We start from the raw sequence: 11,817 nt of genomic DNA, 5'->3' as shown, positions 1-11,817 counted from the left end.
TTTACAGTGACTGCGCCTTCAACTTAATGATCCTGTCTCATGTAGAACTCTCAACATACTTTTCACAGAGACTTTGAGGAATGATTCTGTATGTCTAAGAGATGCAATGCTATAAATTTAAGTAAGGCCCGAGCCCAGCTTTGTAAAACCAGAGTGCTGATTCTGGATCAGTCTATTTTGACCTTTCTGCCAGATGGCATTACAGTGTGTGGTGTTTGGAGCCAAGCTGACGATGGAGGTGCACAGCCTCAGGCTCTGACGATTGGCATACTCATCTCTCTCTATGCAATGAATTTGACATTACGCCCCTTCCTCACCCCAAACAGATCTGCAAAGAAAAATGCTTATGTAACAACAGCGAATAACAATTCTGTCTCCAAAGTCACTGCAGAAGTTTAAAGTGACCTAAAATATACAGAGCAAATCAAGACACCAAATTCAGGAATACAAGAGTTCATAGTTATATTGTCAAAATATGCATCTGCATTCACAAAACAACCTTGTGATTACATAACAGTGTACATCTCCAACAATCTCCCAGAAGATTTGAGAAACAGACTGCATCTCACAGACATAGCATTCAAAGGAAGGTTTCGTAAATATGTGTGTTGTTTCTATAACAAGTCCTGAATAACTATTTTAACAACTGAGGTGTATTGCTATTATATGGACAATGTAAACAAAAGCTGAAAAAATTTACAATTTTAAGACCCCACGTGCCTGTCTGGTTTTGTTTTGGATTCAGAGGCTCAGGATGAAATAAAAAATACAAGAGTTCCCAGGTGAAAAGATCTTTCAGGAAGAAATCACCTGGAAGACGTGCAAGTGATAAATATTGCTTTCTGCAGTGTGTAAATGGAGTAAAAACATTTCATTCACCTGGAAGACGTGCAAGTGATAAATATTGGTTTCTGCAGTGTATAAATGGAGTAAAAACATTTCTAAGTCTAATTTATTTTGCAATAAAGAACGTCTCGGTTACGGATGTAACCCTCGTTCCCTGAGTGGGAACGGAGACGTTACGTCGGATGACGACGATTGGAGTTTCGCTTAGAAGCCTATCACCTTCGAGTATATAAAACGAGCCAATGGCAATGAAATGCCATGGGTCTGCGGAATTTGCATAGCGTATCTCCGCCCACCGCAGGGGGTATATAAGGAAGTACGCTGCAAACATGCAGATATGTCTTCGCTGAGGAGTCGAAACTGGACCCAGGCGTTGTTCAGCGATACAGCGGAAGTGGCAGGAAGACGTAACCGAGACGTTCCCTTTCGTGGTCACTCCGAGTTACGTCGGATGACGACGATTGGGGTTCCAGTCTAATCACGCCACCTCGGCTGTCATCCAGTGCCCTGCGTAAGTCTGAGCTCCCTGTTGTGAGACTAGCACGAACGAAGGAGTCCTACTTAACACAGGAATACCAAGGTACACTGGGAAGCATATCTCAGAGGAAATATGCAATTATGCCCAACCATTACGGGGGGGACTTGGAATACACATACGACCCAGAGGGATGCATATGGGGTATCACTGGGGTGTCCAGCCGCAGGTGGAATATTTAAACCCCAGGGGAGGCAAGGTGGCTTGCCAAGGGAAACAAAGAGACTTACAGTGGAATACACATGTGGGGGTCGCCCAGAGGGGGGACCATGCACATGGAGGCACCTAGTCAAGCGCAAAAGCTGCGTTATGGCAGAATGGCATAAGTCAGGCGTTGACGTAACCAGTGCTGGAGGAAACTCAGAGCTTATCAGACTCACCTGAGAAGATAATCGCACGTATCCCGTCCGTGGAGAGGAATGGCGAGCAAGCGAAGACACCTGAGCAGAATCTAGTACCGGCTGGTTGAAGCGAGTACATGAGAAGAAACTGGCTCTACTCGGAGATTATAGAATCTTGCGAATGTGTTGGGTGTCGCCCAGCCTGCAGCTCTACAAATGTCTGTTAGCGAGGCGCCATGCGCTAGAGCCCAAGAGGAAGCCACACTCCGAGTGGAGTGGGCTTTCACACCAAGGGGGCATTGACGACCTTGCTGTTGGTATGCCAAAGCAATGGTATCCACTATCCAGTGAGATAACCTTTGCTTTGAGAGAGCCTTTCCCTTCAGCTTCCCACCATAACAGACAAAGAGCTGGTCTGAGGTCCTGAAACACCGCGTTCTGTCTACGTAAGCACGAAGGGCGCGTACTGGACAGAGCAGTGCCAAGGCTGGGTCTGCCTCCTCCAAGGGCAGCGCTTGCAGGTTCACTACCTGGTCTCGAAAGGGTGTGGTAGGAACCTTGGGCACGTATCCAAGCCGGGGTCTCAGGATCACGTGAGAGTTAGCCGGCCCGAATTCCAGGCACGCTTCCGTCAACCGAAAATGCCTGCAGGTCCCCTACCCTCTTGATGGAGGCCAATGCAACCAGGAGCGCTGTCTTCATAGACAGGAACTTAAGCTCTGCTGATTGCAAAGGCTCAAATGGAGCACTCTGCAGGGCAGTTAGAACCACTGAGAGGTCCCAAGAGGGTACGAGGGGAGGACGAGGAGGATTCAGTCTTCTCGCTCCCCTCAGGAACCTGACGATCAGGTCGTGCTTCCCCAGAGACTTACCATCAACTGCTTCGTGATGTGCGGCAATGGCGGCAACATACACTTTCAGGGTGGAGGGAGACAGCCTTCGCTCCAACCCTTCTTGCAGGAAGGAAAGCACGACACTGATGGGGCAATTCGTGGGTTCTCGATGTTTAGAAGAACACCAGTTGACGAAGAGGTTCCACTTCAACGCATAGGCATGTCTCGTGGACAATGCTCTAGCGGAAGTGATGGTAGCCACCACCGCTGGTGGTAGGGTACTCAAACCTGCCTCGTCCCGTCCAGGAGCCACACGTGGAGGTTCCAAAGATCGGGACGAGGGTGCCAAAGGGTGCCCCGTCCCTGAGAAAGGAGGTCCTTCCTCAGAGGAATTGGCCAGGGAGGTGCTGTCGCGAGGAGTACTAGTTCGGAGAACCAGGTCCGGTTGTGCCAATACGGGGCAACCAAAATGACCTGCTCCTCGTCCTCCCTGATCTTGCGCAAGGTCTGCGCAAGAAGGCTCACTGGGGGAAACGCATACTTGCGTAGGCCCCGCGGCCAGCTGTGAGCCAGTGCATCCGTGCCGAGCGTGCCCTCGGTCAGGGAATAATACAGGTCGCAGTGGGACGAGGCGTGGGAGGCAAACAGATCTACCTGTGCGTCACCGAACTGATCCCAAATCAGCTGGACCGTCTGGGGATGGAGTCGCCATTCTCTAGCGAGAGGCCGAACTCAAGACAGCTCGTCGGCTGCCTGGTTCAGGTGTCCCGGGATATAAATGGCTCGAAGCGTCCTTAGATGCTTCTGACTCCATATGAGGAGGTGGCGAGCGAGTTGCGACATACGGCGGGAGCGTAGACCACCCTGATGGTTGATGTACGCTACTGTTGCGGTATTGTCTGATCGGACTAGTACGTGCTGACCCCTGAGCAGCGCATGGAAGCGGTGCAGGGCGAGACGTACAGCCAGCAACTCGAGGCAATTGACATGCCAAAGGCGCTGGGGTCCTGTCCCCAGCGGCCCGTAGAAAATTGAGGTTCGTCCACGGGGTGAAGGTCTGACGGCAGGCTGGAGTCACTGGGACTCGGAGCGTGCCGTGTTGCCATGCCCACCTCGGGACTCGATCGCGAAGCCAAAGCTGAAGCGGTCTCATATGAAGCAATCCCAGCGGCGTTACTGCGGCTGCGGATGCCATATGCCCCAGGAGCCTCTGAAATAATTTCAGTGGAACCGCACTCTTGCCCTCGAACTGACGAAGACAAGTCAGCAGTGACTGCGCGCGCTCGCGCGCTCGCTCGTAAGCTGCGTGCACATGGCGACCGAGTCGATCTCCATACCGAGAAAAGAGATCCTCTGCACGGGGCAGAGTTTGCTCTTCTCCCAGTTGACCCGAAGGCCCAGACGAGCTAGGTGCCGGAGCACTAGGTCCCTGTGTTCGCAAACCTGGTCTCGAGAGTGAGCTAGGATTAGCCAGTCGTCGAGATAGTTCAGGATGCGAACCCCATGTTCCCGGAGGGGAACAAGGGCTGCCTCGACGACCTTCGTGAAGACGCGAGGAGACAGGGCTAGCCCGAAAGGGAGAACCGCGTACTGGTATGCCTGCCCCTCGAAAGCAAACCGTAGAAACGGTCTGTGTTCTTCAGGTCGATCGCTGCAAACCAATCCTGCGGCCGCACACACTGGAGGATGTGTTTGGCCGTTAGCATCTTGAACGGCAGCCTGTGAAGGGAGCGGTTCAAGACGCGCAGGTCGAGGATTGGCCGTAACCCACCGGACTTCTTGGGTACAATGAAGTAAGGGCTGTAGAAGCCGGACTTCATCTCGGCTGGAGGGACAATCTCGATCGCACCCTTCGCCAGTAGGGTGGCGACCTCCGCTCTCATGACAGGGGCATTGCCACCGACCATAGTGAAGCGGACTCCCCTGAAGCGGGGAGGAGATCGCGCGAACTGAATCGCGTAGCCGAGCCTGATGGTTCTCGCGACCCAGCGGGACAGTCTGGGAAGCTCTAGCCAGGCCTCCAGAAAGTGCACCAGCGGGGTCATACGAACCACAGACGTACCGTCGGGGGAGGGCGCGCGTCCCACGGGGGCGTGCTCTGGCAGGGGTCTGGCGACAGAGGGGGATGAGAGGAGCGTGGCCCGTGGGCGGCGCGTGCTGTCATCCCGCACCTCTGGGACAGAGGAGGGCGGCAGTGGCGGGACCCGAGGGTGGCGCGCACTGTGGCCCTCAGGCTCTGTTGGCTCAGGATTGGGAAATTCGATTCTGTCTTTAACCACATTAGGGTACTGCTCGTCCTTGGACGAGCAGCAGGGAGTGGAGAACAAAAGATTCTCCCCCGGCCCTCCACCGGGGGAAGGAGTGGCCCTGCTACCAGCTCCTGAACAGAAAAGAGAGCCAATCCTGAGCTGCCCGTCTCAGGAGCGCCGCTTAGCCTGGCGTTTAGCGGGCTGCGGGGCTGGAGAGGGCTGTGGCGCCTTCCTACGGCTTCCTCCACGACGCGGCCCAGATGAAGGCTGCTGCTGGGGCCGTGCGGGAGGGGCGGGAGCCGCGGGAGGGCGCCCTCGGCGGCGAGCAGGCTGAGGATTCTGTACCGACGGCTGAGCAGCGGAGCGTCGGGGCAGAATGTGCTTAATCGCCTCAGTCTGCTTCTGAGCAGTCGAGAACTGTTGGGCAAAGTCCTCGACTGCACCGCCGAAAAGGCCGGCCTGGGATATGGGAGCGTCGAGCAGACGAGTCCGCTCTGGCTCACGCATATCAGCCAGGTTCAGCCAGAGATGTCTCTCCTGGACCACAGCTGTGGACATCACCAGACCCAGGGAGCGCGCGGTCACCTTCGTCGCCCGGAGAGCGAGGTCGGTGGCGGCGCGCAGCTCATCGAAGAGCCCTGGGTCTGTCCTACCCTCGTGCATGTCACGGAGCATCTTGGCCTGGTAGACCTGTAAGACGGCCATGGCATGCAAAGAGGCAGCTGCCTGTCCCGCCGCTCTGTAAGATTTCGCCACCATGGTAGACGAGAATCTACAGGCTTTGGACGGGTGCTTAGGATCACCACGTGATGAAGCGCTCGCCGGACACAGCTGCATCGCGACAGAACATTCAACCGTGGGAATCCCAGTGTACCCACAAGCATCAGCCTTATCGAGGGGAGGAAAGGCGGAGAAAGCCGACGGACGATCAGGGGAAGACATGGGAGCCTTCCAGGACCGCGTGACTTCCTCATGCACTTCCGGGAAGAATGGTATTGGGGTTGGGCGGCGACGAGTGTCAGCGGCCGCTCCCAAAAACCAATCATCCAGCCGCGAGCGCACACAGCCGAATCCTCACTTCCCAAGGACTCACGCCCACCTTGTGATGCAGCGATCGACATCGTATCCTCCTCTGGAGCGCCAAACGAAACACGCGGGGCCTCCGTAGAGGGACCAGCGGTTTCAGTTTGGACACTCGCGGGTACCAATGCTGAAGAGGGGTGTGTGGACCGTGGACGTGTCGGCGGTGTGTCCCACACAGTTACCCTCAGGTCACCCTGGCCACCAGCCGAAGTACAGCCTCCCGGGGAGACCGTAGATCGGGGTGTGGATGAGGGGACTCTCGCTCTAGTGAGCTCATTGAGTCTCGACCGCAGCATGGAGATGGTCATGTTCCCGCAGTGAGAACATGAGTCACCCACAAACGCTGCTTTAGCGTGATCAACGCCCAAACACGCTAAGCAGAGATTGTGCCCATCAGAGAAAAATATGTCGCGACCGCAACCAGAAGTGCACGGGCGAGGCATCTTTAAAAAGACGTGCCACGTGCAATGCTCTTTTTGTGAGAGGAAAAACTCTGCGGATGCTGAAGCGAACAGGGAGAAATCACACTTTCTGTCAGATCACTGAACAGATCAGCAGGGTAGTGAGCACTCGCTGAAATCGCCGTCACACCAACACCGGAGAGTTCGCTCGTCTCGAAGGGATGAGAAGACTAACTCAGAATTTTTGGCTTGCAGGAGTGGAGAAGTTCTCGGCTCCGAAGCGAAAACATATCTGCATGTTTGCAGCGTACTTCCTTATATACCCCCTGCGGTGGGCGGAGATACGCTATGCAAATTCCGCAGACCCATGGCATTTCATTGCCATTGGCTCGTTTTATATACTCGAAGGTGATAGGCTTCTAAGCGAAACCCCAATCGTCGTCATCCGACGTAACTCGGAGTGACCACGAAAGGGAACAATAATGATTGTGTACACAGGACAAGAACAAAACATTTAAACAATACACATTTGTTGTGACCAAATAAAATAAAACTGGCTTCTTATAATATTGACTACATATGATTGTACAGACCAACACACATTCGCACCTCAGAAAAAAACTACAGTGATCATAATTCAATACGAATCAGTAGATAAAAATGACAGGCGTCCTACGTTAATAAGTGCAACACAAACACCAAGAAAACAAATCCTGTCCTTTCATTACATGAAATCCACCTTACAGAGTTAAAAAAAATAATAATTATATATATATATATATATATATATGTGTGTGTGTGTGTGTGTGTGTGTGTGTGTGTGTGTGTGTGTGTGTGTGTGTGTGTGTGTGCATAGAGTTGACAAGCATTTCCCTTCATTTCATTGCCAAATTGGAGATCAGGGTAAACCTGCATGGATCTTTTATCACATTCTCAGGATAAATGAGAGCTCTTTCACTGAGGCTGCAGCATATCATTTACTGGGGGTGTAATGAGAAGGCTCAGGGAAGGCAATTAACATTTAAAATGAGAGTGGGCTCATTGAAGATGGCAGTGATGCCACGGGCCCCTGTGTGCTGTGAGACTTAGCAAATATTTGACAAATTCCGGACAATAAGAACGAAAGGCCGGGTCAGGAAAGTCCCGTTGTCTCAATGGGCACATTGTGCATTCATTTCAACCATTTATATTTGAAATTCCAGTCGCTCTGTCTGAAGTTCCCTAAACAAAGCATGTCTGAACCGCATCCATCTGAGAGAGGACAAGATTTGAGCAACAGTTTGTGAGCTGATGCTCGCAAACTGTTCAATCCTGTGCTGTCTGCTACACATTTGCGTCCAACAAACACAATGTAGATTAGAGAGAAAATACAGGATAAAAAACTAATAGGGACACTGCAAAGACTAGCTTACGAAGCAGCCATTCAAACGATACAGAAAATCCACAGCAGTGTTCTCACAGAAATTAATACAAATGAATGATTTTGGATTTTCTTTAATGCAAAACTATTAAATATATTACAATAGGGTACAGCATGTTTTAACTTGTTTCCCAAAGTATTTTTCTCTGTCTCATCTCCATCAATAAGCTGGTGTGTGGTGGGCATTCTGGTGCAATATCGCTGCCGTTGCATCATCCAGGTGGATGCTGCACATTGGTGGTTCTGAACCTTGAACCAAACCAAAAATTGCTGAGATTAAACACATTACAACATTTGAAGGAAATGTATATTAAAATCAGGAAGAAAAAAATAAAGGTTAAAGATATTATGAGGGTAGCTCAATATTGTTACTGAAGCTAATGCTATCTAGCTAGCCTGCAAAAACTTAGTATGGACCAACTGTATTGCCATTTCCAGAGCGACAGTAGAAGGTCTGGACTCCACAGCAGCTTTCATTGGCCAAGGACTGCCCAAGAGGCAGCCCAAGCAACCAATCACAGTTTGTTTTGTTCAGAGTCACCTTCAGGGGCGTGAAAATGATAAAGTCTATGTCCCTACAATAACAGACTGGCCTGCACAATGTTGCCAACTTAGCGCCTTTGTCGATATTTTTTGTGACTTTTCAGACCCCTTTAGCGTAATTTTTTCAAAAAAGCGACTAGCGACATGTTCCCTTTCGCCATCTCAGTCTGCCTTCTAAAAATCATCAGAAACGCTTTTAACAAATCAGAACGTCACTGGAGAAAGGCATTTAGTTCATCATAACATTGTAACATCATACAGATGTTCAGCGGAGCCAACGGTCTATGGGTGTGACGTCATGTCTGAGACTGAGTGAGACTACAGTAACAGTTGCTTCTCTGATTGATTGGTGAATCTCACTTCTGTTGTTTAGTAGGAATTGGGCAAATTGTCCTGAAATGTTTCTTAAGTAAATAAACATTTGAATATTTAAAAGCAACTCAACATAACTTTTATTTATAAAGCACTTTCAAAACCATAAAAATGGACGAAAGTGAAATAAAACTTTTATTCTATTTCAATTATATGAACAAAATGTTTTCAAATACATATTTTACAGTAAAATATTTACTTATACAGACACATATTAAATCAATAAGCCATATGAGGCCATATACAGTGAATTTACCCGATAAGAAACTAATGTTCAATAAACATGTCATTGATTTTTTAATTATTATGAATAATTATTGGAATAAACAGTGCTTCCATGTAAAATAGTTAATTATTCTAGCTGCATGCCATTTACAGTTACCAAGCAACACACTAACTTGGCACATTAATATAGAATGTGCAGTCACAGGTGTGAGTTTATAGTCATTTTACAGCTCAGATTTGAACGTGACTCATCTAATCAGAATTTACAGTTGGAACTATCCGTTTTATAAACCATCATTTAAAAACCTTAAACCTCATGTAAGGTCTGTCTCCAAAGGTTTATACTTTCATCAATTTGTCAATAGAGATTCTGAATGGGTATTTTACTGTTGCACTAGGCATATGTTGTATTGTGGCACAAACTCAGAACTTTTTTATATAGGTAGAGAACGGCAGCCCAGAGTCTATCTCTGTATTTCACAGCCTGTCCTTCCCTGCTCTGGTCTGAAGGACACATGAGATCCTGTGAATGGCCAATCAATCAATCTCCTGCAGAGGAGCAACCTCTCATGATAGTAGGTTTCTCAGTTTACTCATCTCCTGCTCAGTGTCACAGTAGCCAGACAGTGTGACATGAGCTCTGCTTTAGTGAGCTGCTTTGCTACCTACTGTCTACATAGGCAGATTTCTAAGGCAGAAACTTAACTGAACATCATGACTGATTTTGAATGCTCATCACTCCACAATGGACTTGATTTGCACGATAAAATAGATCAAGTCAAGAGTTTGGCATTAGCATGTTGCTAAGCTAATGCATTTAGACTCATTGAAAAAAGGTGCCTCTACCTGCATTTTTGCAAACCCCATAAGTGTATGTACCTATATGTACAATTCACTGCAGTTTCCAGTTGAAATTAACACTAGTGGCATTAATACAACTTGTATTCCTTTACACACAAATTATGATTACAGGGATGACCGGAGAGATTAGTGATTAAAGGCTGTGACACACCAAGCCGACGTCAAAGACCTAGCGGCAGCGAAAGTTAACTGTGTTGTCGCTTCGCATCAGCTGCGTCTGGGCTTGAACACATTGTAAAGACTACAGATGACTGTCAACTAGCATGCCTTCTGCGCCTGTGTGTAAGGAAATAACTGTCTATATCAGCAGGTATCAATAGTCTATATTCGTTATTCAAAAAAGAGAAACCAAAACTAGCTGCAGATACAGTCAAACCTAAATTTATTCAGACGCCTTCATCATTTCTCACATTATCACAGTTTATTCGCTATAGTTTAGAAAATGGTAATAAATTATGACAAGAACTCAGAGTTATCAAATCAGTTGATATTTCACTGGTTTTGGCCATCCTTCTGTCAGACTATCTTACAAATGAATTAGGTTGAATAGCTGTCAGCTTTCAGCAGTTGAATTTAAGTACACAATTAGATAATACCAAATAAGGTCAACCAATTACCAATCAATGCTTAATTTTGATGTATGTGGTGTAAAAAAGGTCACATTAATTAAAGAAAAAAAAGTGTCTGAATAATTTTTGGTCACAATTTTTTATACATTTTACTGGTAGTCCACTGTATGACGAATTTTGGGGTATAATATGTCACAGTTTACTTTATTTCGCTATCCTCACTTACATAAATTAACTATAGCGTCCTGCACCCACTAGTAAAAAAAATAACATACAAAAAAATCCTATCTGGTGTCTGAATAATTTTTGCTTTGACTGTTTTGAAGGGGGCGGCCTACGAACTCCTGTGAGTGTCTTGAAGCTGACTTCTGCTGATGAAACTGCAAACCATCTTCAGTAAAACTTTTCTTCTTCTTTCAAACATCTGGTCACTGGGTCCTAAACTGTTACCCCCTAACAGTAATGGTGGAGGATGTGGGAAATTATTCTCGGTGACACCCCTGGCAAATCAGCAAACCAGGTAGAAAGAGTTTATTATTTGCTTTAGGGCTGTCTGAATGGAAGAGATTGGAAAAGGAGAGCGGCTGAGCTTCACTCCGACGAGGGTAATTATGCTAAAGTATAAGAAGTCGCTAGCGTCGTTAGATGTAGCAGGCAGTGCTACGCACCAGAAAGTGCTAAATATTTATACTAAAGTATAAGAAGTCGCTTATAGCGTCGTTACGGTTAACGGCAGCAGATAGTGCAAATCGAATCATGCTCAGTGGGGGCCCCGGTGGGCATTGGTGTAGCGCCACCACAGCAGAGTACGTCCCTGGATTGTAGGTCCAGTGGCACCGCAAACCTGATCCATCTCTTCCATCTCAGATAGGGGTACCCCGAATTTAGTGAATCAGACAGGTAGGGATACTAACAAAAATAGGGTTGTTTGCCAGGGATGCATCAGGAACGATTCCGAGAAAAAAAATAAAAAAGTTGTGACCCAAATTGGCGTGGACCAGTATATGTAACTATGATTTTGGAGTATACTTTGCAGTTTCATCACACAGAAGCCAAGCTGTGTTGTTCAAAGATCGCCGCCTCCATTTCTGCAATAACTTCAGGTGAGTTTGAACTGTGATTAAGATATGGCAGACAAATTGAGTAACTTGATCAGTAACCTGAACAGTCCTGAAACAAATAGTGAGTCAGAAGAGACCAAATGCTGTAAGCAGCTGTGCTCAGAAGCTCTGACTTAAAAAAAAAAAAAAAAAAAAAAAAAAAAAAAATGTGCAGAAATTATTAAGAAAATGGGTAGTCAGGGTTTTGATTACGATTGGCAGATAAACAACAACTTGACTGGCTACAAACAAAGAAAGAAACTGATTTTTTTTTTTTTTTTTAATTTAGCCTCGTATTGCTTACGATGATTACAAAAAGCAAGTAAATGAAATTATGGGTCGGGGATCATTTCCTTGAACAATTCGGACTAAAGTTAAACGGAAACTATGTGAAAACCCCTTAGAGATGTTGAGTGATTTTCCGTGCAGCTTAAGAAAA

This window comes from Squalius cephalus (assembly GCF_949319135.1).
Source record: "Squalius cephalus genome assembly, chromosome: 9".
NCBI lineage: Eukaryota > Metazoa > Chordata > Actinopteri > Cypriniformes > Leuciscidae > Squalius > Squalius cephalus.
The sequence above is the reverse complement of the archived record's forward strand: the minus strand, read 5'-3'. Positions refer to the sequence as shown.